We start from the raw sequence: 10741 nt of genomic DNA on the forward strand, positions 1-10741 counted from the left end.
CTTTTTTTTTTTAATGAGTGGGATTGTGTTCCTGTCTTATTAGTTGTTCAACCTGAGGCTTCCACCACTGGTGTTTGTAGGCTGTGGGGTAGAGCTGGGTCTTGGTGTTGAGATGAGGACCTCTGGGAGACCTCACTCTGATGAATATTCCCTGGGGTCTGAGGTTCTCTGTTAGTCCAGTGGCTCAGACTCAGAGCTCCCATTGCAGGAGCTTCGGCCCAACCCCCAGCTCATGAACCAACATCCCACAAGCTGTGTGGGGTGGCAAGAAAAAAAAAAAGAGAGAGAACAATAACAAAGTAAAAAATAAAATTAGACTAGGAAACTAACAGATATGTTAGAAATAATATTAAAATAAAAATATAGATGAAACAACAACCAGAAGGTACAATAGTACCACAACAGTGAAAAAGAGGAGGAGGGAAAAGAAAAAAAAAAAGAAAATAAAAACAAGAAAAAAAAATGGGGAAAATTCCTTGGCTGTGGAGTGCGGGGCCTAAGCAAGAGTGAGGTTTGTGTGGTGGGCGGGGCCTATGCTTAGGACTCACAGGGCTGGAAACGGCCCTGGGGGCTGTGGGGGGGTGGGGCTTAGGGTCAAGGAACAGAAGGGGCCCAGGCGTGCCCCCCACCCCTGGTCTCAGAAGCCAGGGGACCTCACATGGGAGCTCAACAGTCTCACTGGGCCTGAGTGGGTGGGGCAAACACCCTCCTCTCCTCTCCCGCTTGTCCCAGAGGGCCCCTTCTGCCTGCCTCTCCTGATCTCCCTGGCCTCAGGGGCCCCAATCTTGTCTGGCCTCCACTTCTCCTCCCCCCTCAGTCCCCCCACATCCTACCAGTTTTCTTGGGGGTCTCTCCCATCTCCTTGTGCATCAGCATCCCCCACCAGCAGCCAGCAGGTCCCCTAGTTGTGAGGAGATGCTAACTTGGTGTGTTCCCACACCCCCATCTTGACTCTACCTCTCTGATTTATGTTATTACATAAAGAAGTAATGAAAACAAGTATTACCTTACTATTTAATATAGAATCATGAAGTCATATCGATTTAAAAATATTTAATAGTTTATATTTTAATCCTGTCAGAGGAAGCATAAAAACAAAGGTGTCAGAAGGAAGTGTCAAGGTGAATACCAGCTCACCATGGCTCTGAAGAGGAGGGAAAGGGGGTGCAATCAAAGGCTACATGGCTTTTGCATGTGACATTTCCCTTAAGACAATAATTCTGGATTACTGTAAAGGGCCATCCAGTAACTAATTAGAAGAAGATACTCTATCATATATTTTACCATTTAACACAAAAAAACTGCAAGCTTCTTGACATGGATTTACAGCTGCCAGCATCTCTTATAGCCCACAGTATGACACAAATTTACTTTTCTAAAGCAACTTGAGTAAATATATATCTGGGGGGAAATATTTTATCTGATGGGCATCTCAATGAAAAATTTTATTTCTAAGGTGGGAGGAACTTAAAGTGGTCAAAGAAATATGGCCATAATTAAATATATATTCTATATATATATTCTATATATATATAAAATATATACATTCTAGGGAAACAGTGAAGATATAGCAGCAACCAAGAGAAAATCCAGACTAGATAAATTATGTTTATAAATAAAAAACATGATGAGAGTCTTAATAGATTTGTTTATTTGGAAACTGTAAATATCAAGAGAGGTTTTGTGGCACTTCCATATTTTTTTGTTTGAGGATAGAAATATTAACAGTAATGGGGTGAATCACAGAGGCAAGAAAAATCTACAGTAAGGGACCAGTGAACTGTATAAAGGCTTATAAACTTCACACTAGAAATTCAAGGAGTATCTACTCTAAGGTGAAAAATGATAAATTTAACCTCAAGGTTTTAGCTTCAAGTTGATAGGATGAGAGAAAAGCGAAACATAGTAACAGAGACGAGATTCAGAGTCCCAACTAGACTAGTGCCTAATCCTTAATTCAGATGCATGGGAAATAACTCCTCAAATTCACAGTACTCACTGGAGTGCAGTTAATTTGTGGTCTGGCCCCACCCTACTGGGTAGGTTCAGGTCTAGGTTATCCCAAGCCAAGTTTCTCATTCAAAGGAATCTTTGAGGCTGCAAAATCTGTACTCCTAGACTGAAAAGGGAATTAGACAAGCACTCAGGGAATAAAGCAAAGCAATGGAGAAAAATAACAGATATCCTTCCAAATGATTGAGTTCCAATCAGTTTCTGCATGTGTTGCTATACAACCTCCTATTCTCATTCTCAAAGACATTTCACAGAAGCACTAGTCAACCAACTCAATACAGCTGTTTAAATAGAATATGATACTGACCATGCTGGCAATAATGGTGATAAAAATTAGTGTGATATCACTCAGAATTTTACATTTTAATAGAACTTCTGGCATGCAACACAAAATTTCAATTTATGTTTTTATTTCATTTTATAACAATTCTACTTGGGAGGTAATCTCCAAACAAATTATTCTAGGGAATCAACTTACTGAAAGCCAGAAATTAAGTGTGAAATCTGAGACTAGTGAAGAGCCCAGTGGATTATGCTACCTCATGTCTTCTTGAAATGTCTCCTACTAGCAGAATTAAAATGACTGGGATTTGTCAATTTAAACAAATAATTTGACTAGTGTATAATATACTGTGCTAAATCATGCATCTGTAGGAATGGATAAAAAATAGTTCCTCTCATCGTACCCAATATGAATATAGTAATGGGAACATATGAGTTCCCATTATGAGTTAAAATGAATTATTATTGCATATGAGTTAAAATGCAATATTATTTTTTGTGATAGCTGAGGTACAGGGTATAAAGTTAACGTAGGAGGGAGTGACGTCCACTCTATTAGAAGGAGGAAGAGTTAAGCATTTTCTGGAGACAAGATTGCTTTAAAATGGCATTTAAAAGTTTAGAATCTTGATAAGAAGCAGATGTTGAATTTTCTGCTTGATAACTCATTGAAGTTCAATGAAAGTTACAACTCAATTCAACAAACATACAGGGAATCCCACTTTATGCCAGACAAACACGATACATGCAAAGCCTCAGATAAGCCTCTGTGAACTTTGTTGAATGGAAGGAGATATGGCCATATAAGAACAAGGTTTCCATATAACATGGTAATGCTCTGATAAAGAGCAGCATGGTGTGCTCAGGGGTCAGCAACTTTAGTCTGTAAACTCCTAGACCTGAGAGATAATACAGAATGGAGGCCAGAGGAGCTTCTAGAGAATGAATCTTAGCTGGGTCCTGATTATTTAATAGGATTTATCCAGGAAAAGAGAATGGGATGTTTATCAGGAAAAGAAAGAAGAGAAGAGAGTATGGTGGTTGTGAAGGATATATTCCAGACAGAAGAAATGGCATGAGAATAGAAATATGACCTGCCATAGGAAGCATAAGGAAACATCAGCTGTGTATACATGGGACTGGAGGCATTAAAGGCTTGTTGGCTACCAGAAATTGAAGGAAACAGCCACCTTAGTGTTTCAGACAAATCACCCATGCTGCTATATGTATTTTTTATAAGGAACAATATTTGAGGCAGGGGAGCAGATAGAAGGCAATTTTAGGGATCCAAGTGAGACCTATGAAAATCTGAGTAGGATTGAGAGAAAGAAAAAGTTCAAGACACATCTTAATGATAAATTAATAAGAAATCTTTATTGTTGTTGTAAGGTGAGAGTTTATGGCATAGCCAACATGGAGGTTCCACATGAAAGTAATTTAATGAAACAGTAGCATCATTTCCTTGGTTTTTTTTGTTGTTCTTTTTTGGGTTTTTTTAACATCTTTATTGGAGTATAATTGCTTTACAGTGGTGTGTTAGTTTCTGCTTTATAACAAAGTGAATCAGCTATACATATACATATATCCCCATATCACCTCCCTCTTGCATCTCCCTCCCACCCTCCCTACCCCACCCCTCTAGGTGGGCACAAAGCACCCAGCTGATCTCCCTGTGCTATGCAGCTGCTTCCCACTAGCTATCTATTTTACATTTGGTAGTGTATATATGTCCATGCCACTCTCTCACTCCGTCCCAGCTTACCCTTCCCCCTTCCTGTGTCCTCAAGTCCATTCTCTACCTCTGCATCTTTACTCCTGTCCTGCCCCTAGGTTCTTCAGAACCATTTTTTTTCTTTCTTTTTCTTTAGATTCCATATATATGTGTTAGCATATGGTATTTATTTTTCTCTTACTGACTAACTTCACTCAATATGACAGTCTCTATGTCCATCCAACTCACTACAAATAACTCAATTTCATTTCTTTTTATGGCTGAGTAACATTCCATTGTATATATGTGCCACATCTTCTTTATCCATTCTTCTGTCAGTGGACACTTAGCTTGCTTCCATGTCCTGGCTATTGTAAAGAGAGCTGCAATGAACATTGTGGTACATGACTCTTTTTGAATTATGGTTTTCTCAGAGTACATGCCCAGTAGTAGGATTGCTGGGTCGTATGGTAGTTCTACTTTTAGTTCTTTAAGGAACCTCCATACTGTTCTCCATAGTGGCTGTATCAATTTACATTCCCACCAACAGTGCAAGAGGGTTCCCTTTTCTCCACACCCCCTCCAGTATTTGTTGTTTGTAGATATTGTGATGATGGCCATTCTGACCGGTGTGAGTTGACACCTCATTGTAGTTTTGATTTGCATTTCTCTAATGATTAGTGATGTTGAGCACCCTTTCATGTATTTGTTGCCAATATCTTCTCAGGAGAAATGTCTATTTAGGTCTTCCGCCCATTTTTGGATTGGGTTGTTTGTTTTTTGTTGTTGTTGAGCTTTATGAGCGCTTATATATTTTAGAGATTAATCCTTTGTCAGTTTCTTCATTTGCAAATATTTTCTCCCATTCCGAGGGTTGACTTTTCATCTTGTTTATGGTTTCCTTTGCTGTGCAAAAGCTTTTAAGTTTCATTAGGTCCCATTTGTTTATTTTTGTTTTCATTTCCATTTCTCTAGGAGGTGGGTCAAAAAGGATCTTGCTGTGATTTATGTCATAGAGTGTTCTGCTTATGTTTTCCTCTAAGAGTTTTATAGTGTGTGGCCTTACATTTAGGTCCTTAATACATTTTGAGTTTATTTTTATGTACGGTGTTAAGGAGTGTTCTAATTTCATTCTTTTACATGTACCTGTCCAGTTTTCTCAGCACCACTTATTGAAGAGGCTGCCTTTTCTCCATTGTATATTCTTGCCTTCTTTATAAAAAATAAGGTGATCATATGTGTGTGGCTTTATCTCTGGGGTTTCTACCCTGTTCCATTGATCTACATTTCTGTTTTTGTGCCAGTACCATACTGTCTTGATTACTGTAGCTTTGTAGTATTGTCTGAAGTCTGGGAGCCTGATTCCTCCAGCTCCGTTTTTCTTTCTCAAGATTGCTTTGGTTATTGGGGGTCTTTTGTATTTCCATACAAATTGTGAAATATTTTGTTCTAGTTCTGTGAAAATGCCATTGGTAGTTTGATAGGGATTGCACTGAATCTGTAGATTGCTTTGGGTAGTAGAGTCATTTTCACAATGTTGATTCTTCCAATCCAAGAACATGGTATATCTCTCCATCTGTTGGTATGATCTTTAATTTCTTTCATCAGTGTCTTATAGTTTTCTTCATGCAGGTTTTTGTCTCCTTAGGTAGGTTTATTCCTAGGTATTTTATTCTTTTTGTTGCAGTGGTAAATGGGAGTGTTTCCTTAATTTCTCTTTCAGAGTTTTCATCATTAGTGTATAGGAATGAAAGAGATTCCTGTGCATTAATTTTGTATCCTGCTGCTTTACCAAATTTATTGATTAGCTCTAGTATTTTTCTGGTAGCACCTTTAGGATTCTCTATGTATAGTATCATGTCAACTGCAAACAGTGACAGTTTTATTTCTTCTTTTCCAGTATGGATTCCTTTTATTTCTTTTTCTTCTCTGATTGCTGTGACTAAAACTTCCAAAACTATGTTGAATAATAGTGGTAAGAGTGGACAACCTTGTCTTGCTCCTGATCTTAGAGGAAATGGTTTCAGTTTTTCACCATTGAGAACGACGTTGGCTGTGGTTTTGTCATATATGGCCTTTATTATGTTGAGGTAAGTTCCCTGTATGCCTACTTTCTGGAGTGTTTTTATCATAAATGGGTGTTGAATTTTGTCAAAAGTTTTTCTGCATCTATTGAGATGATCATATGGTTTTTATCCTTCAGTAGGTTAATATAGTTTATCATATTGATTGATTTGTGTATACTGAAGAATCCTTGCATTCCTGGGGTAAACCCCACTTGATTGTGGTGTATGACCCTTTTAATGTGCTGTTGGATTCTGTTTGCTAGTATTTTGTTGAGGATTTTTGCATCTATGTTCATCAGTGATATCGGCCTGTAGTTTTCTTTCTTTGTGACATCTTTCTCTGGTTTTGGTATCAGGGTGATTGTGGCCTTGTAGAATGAGTTTGGGAGTGTTTCTCCCTCTGCTATATTTTGGACGAGTTTGAGAAGGAGAGGTGTTAGCTCTTCTCTAAATGCTTGATAGAATTTGCCTGTGAAGCCATCTGGGTCTGGGCTTTTGTTTGTTGAAAAATTTTTAATCACAGTCTCAATTTCTGTGCTTGTGATTGTTCCGTTTATATTTTCTATTTCTTCCTGGTTCAGTCTTGGAAGGTTGTGCTTTCCTAAGAATTTGTCCATTTCTTTCAGGTTGTCTATTTTATTGGCATACAGTTGACTGTAGTAATCTCTCATGATCCTTTGAATTTCTGCAGAGTCAATTGTTACCTCTCCTTTTTCATTTCTAATTTTATTGATTTGAGTCTTCTCCCTTTTTTTCTTGATAAGTCTGGCTAATGGTTTATCAATTTTCTTTATCTTCTCAAAGAACCAGCTTTTAGTTTTATTGATCTTTGCTATCTTTCCTTCATTTCTGTTTCATTTATTTCTGATCCTTCTGCTAACTTGGAGGTTTTTTGTTCTTTCTCTAATTGCTTTAGGTGTAAGTTTAGGCTGTCTATTAGAGAGGTTTCTTGTTTCTTGAGGTAGGATGGTATTGTTATAAACTTCCCTCTTAGAACTGCTTTTGCTGCATCCCATAGGTTTTGGGTCATCGTGTTTTCACTGTCATTTGTTTCTAGGTATTTTTTGATTTCCTCTTTGATTTCTTCAGTGATCTCTTGGGTATTAAGTAGTGTACTGTTTAGCCTCCATGTGCTTGTATTTTTTACAGATTTTTACCTGTAATTGATATCTAGTCTTGTAACGTTGTGGTCGGAAAAGATACTTGATGTGATTTCAATTTTCTTAAATTTACCAAGGCTTGATTTGTGACCCAAGATATAATGTATCCTGGAAAATGTTCCATGAGCCCTTGATAAGAAAGTGTATTCTGTTGTTTTTGGATGGAATGTCCTACAAATATCAATTAAGTCCATCTTGTTTAATCTGTCATTTAATGCTTCTCTTTCCTTATTTATTTTCATCTTGGATGATCTGTCCATTGGTGAAATTGGGGTGTCTAAATCCCCTAGTATGACTGTGTTACTGTTGATTTCCCCTTTTACGGCTTTTAGCATTTGCCTTATGTGTTGAGGTGCTCCTATGTTGGGTGCATAAATATTTTAAATTGTTATATCTTCTTCTTGGATTGATCCCTTGATCATTATGTAGTGTCCTTCTTTGTCTCTTGTAATAGTCTTTATTTTAAAGTCTATTTTGTATGATATGAGAATTGCTGGTCCAGCTTTCTTTTGATTTCCATTTGAATGGAATATCTTTTTCCATCCCCTCATTTTAGTCTTCATGTGTCCCTAGTCTGAAGTGGGTCTCTTGTAGACAGCATATATATGGGTCTTGTTTTTGGATCCATTCAGCTAGTCTATGTCTTTTGGTGGGAGCATTTAATCCATTAACATGTAAGATAATTATCAATATGTGTATTCCTATTACCATTTTCTTAATTGTTTTTGTTTTGTTTTTGTAGGTCTTTTCCTTCTCTTATATTTCCTGCCTAGAGATGCTCCTTTAGCATTTTTTGTAAAGTTGGTTTGGTAGTGCTGAATTCTCTTACATTTTGCTTGTCTGTAAAGATGTTAATTTCTCCGTCCAATCTGAATCAGATCCTTGCTGGGTAGAGTAATCTTGGTTGTAGATTTTACCTTTTCATCACTTTAAATATGTCCTGCCACTCCCTTCTGGCGTACAGAGTTTCTGCTGAAAGATCAGCTGTTAACCTTATGGGAATTCCCTTGTTATGTTGTTTGTTGCTTTTCCATTCCTGTTTTTAATATTGTTTCTTTGTATTTAATTTTTGATAGTTTGATTAAAATATGTCTTGACGTGTTTCTCCTTGGATTTATCCTGTATGGGACTCTCTGCACTTCCTGAACTTGATTGACTATTTCCTTTCCCATATTAGGGAAGTTTTCAACTATAATCTCTTCACATAGTTTCTCAGTCACTTTCTTTTTCTCTTCTTCTTCTTGCACCTCTATAATTTGAATGTTGGTGAATTTAATGTTGTCCCAGAGGTCTCTAAGTCTGTCCTCAATTCTTTTCATTCTTTATTTTTTTATTCTGCTCTGAAAAAGTTATTTCCTCTATTTTATCACCCAGGTCACTAATCCTGTTCTTCTGCCGCAGTTATTCTGCTATTGTTTCCTTCTAGAGAATTTTTAATTTCATTTATTGTGTTGTTCAACATTGTGTGTTTGTTCTTTAGTTCTTCTAGGTCCTTGTTATAACTTTCTTGAATTTTCTCTGTTCTATTTCCAAGATTTTGGATCATCTTTACTACCATTACTCTGAATTCTTTTTCAGGTAGACTGCCTATTTCTGCTTCATTTGTTTTGTCTCATGGGTTTTTACCTTGCTCCTTCATCTGCTGTGTGTTTCTCTGTCTTCTCATTTTGCTTAAATTTCTGTGTTTGGCATCTCCTTTTCACAGGCTGCAGTTTCATACTTCCCGTTGTTTTTCGTGTCTGCCCCCAGTTGCTAAGGTTGATGAAGTGGGTTGTGTAGGGTTCCTGGTGGAAGGGACTGGTGCCTGTGTTCTGGTGGACGAAGTTGGATCTTGTCTTTCTGGTGGGCAGGACCATGTCTGGTGGTGGGTTTTGGGGTGTCTGTGACCTTATGATTTTAGGCATCCTCTCTGCTAATGGATGGGGTTGTGTTCCTGTCTTGGTAGTTGTTTGGCATAGGGTGTCAAGCACTGTAGCTTGCTGGCTGCTGAATCGAGTGGGCCTTAGCGTTGAGATGGAGATCTCTGAGAGAGCTTTTGCTGTTTGGTATTATGTGGAGCTGAGAGGTCTCTGATGGACCAATGTCTGAACTTGGCTCTCCCACCTCAGAGGCACAGGCCTGACACCCGACCGGAGCAACAAGACCTTGTCAGCCACATCGCTCAGAAGAAAAGGGAGAAAAAAGAAAGGAAAAAAGAAAATAAAAAGAAGTAAAGTAGAGGGCAGACAGCAGAAGCAAGAAGAACTACAATACTGCAGCCTGTGGAACAAAAACCACATTCACAGAAAGACAGACAAGATGAGAAGGCAGGGGGCTATATACCAGATGAAGGAACAAGAGAAAACCCCAGAAAAACAACTAAATGAAATAGAGATAGGCAATCTTCCAGAAAAAGAAATCAGAATAATGATAGTGAAGATGATCAGGACCTCGGAAAAAGAATGGAGGCAAAGATCAAGAAGATGCAAGAAATGGTTAATAAAGATCTAGAAGAATTAAAGAACAAACAAACAGAGATGAACAATACAATAACTGAAAAGAAAAATACACTACAAAGAATCAATAGCAGAATAACTGAGGCAGAAGAACGGATAAAAGACCTGGAAGACAGAATGGTGGAATTCACTGCTGCAGAACAGAATAAAGAAAAAAGAAAGAAAAGAAATGAAGACAACCTAAGAGACCTCTGGGACAACATTAAACACAACAACATTCACATTCTAGGGGTCCCAGAAGGAGAAGAGAGAGAGAAAGGACCTAAGAAAATATTTGAAGAAATTATAGCCAAAAATTTCCCTAACATGGAAAAGGAAATAGCCACCCAAGTCCAGGAAGTGCAGAGAGTCCCATACAGGATAAACCCAATGAGAAACATGCCGAGACTCATAGGAATCAAATTGGCAAAAATTAAAGACAAAGAAAAATGATTGAAAGCAGCAAGGGGAAAATGACCAGTAACATACAAGGGAACTCCCATAAGGTTAACAACAGCTGATTTCTCAGCAGAAACTCTACAAGCCAGAAGGGAGTGGCATGACATATTTAAAGTGATGAAAGAGAAGAACCTACAACCAAGATTACTCTACCAAGAAAGTATCTCATTCAGATTCAATGGAGAAATCAATAATCAATTAAGAATTCTTTAATTCTTTACAGACAAGCAAAAGCTAAGAGAATTCAGCACCACCAAACAAGCTCTAAAATAAATGCTAACGGAACATCTCTAAGCGGGAAACACAAGAGAAGACAAGGACCTACAAAAACAAGCCCAAAATAATTAAGAAAATGGTAATAGTAACATACATATAGATAATTACCTTAAAGGTGAATGGATTAAATGCTCCAACTAAAAGACATAGACCGGCTGAATGGATCCAAAAACAAGACCCATATATATGCTGTCTACAAGAGACCTACTTCGGACAAAGGGACACATACAGACTGAAAGTGGGGGATGGAAAATGATATTCCATGCAAATGGAAATCAAAAGAAAGCTGGAGTAGCAATT

This window comes from Eubalaena glacialis, chromosome 1 (genome assembly GCF_028564815.1).
Source record: "Eubalaena glacialis isolate mEubGla1 chromosome 1, mEubGla1.1.hap2.+ XY, whole genome shotgun sequence".
Taxonomy (NCBI): Eukaryota; Metazoa; Chordata; class Mammalia; order Artiodactyla; family Balaenidae; genus Eubalaena; species Eubalaena glacialis.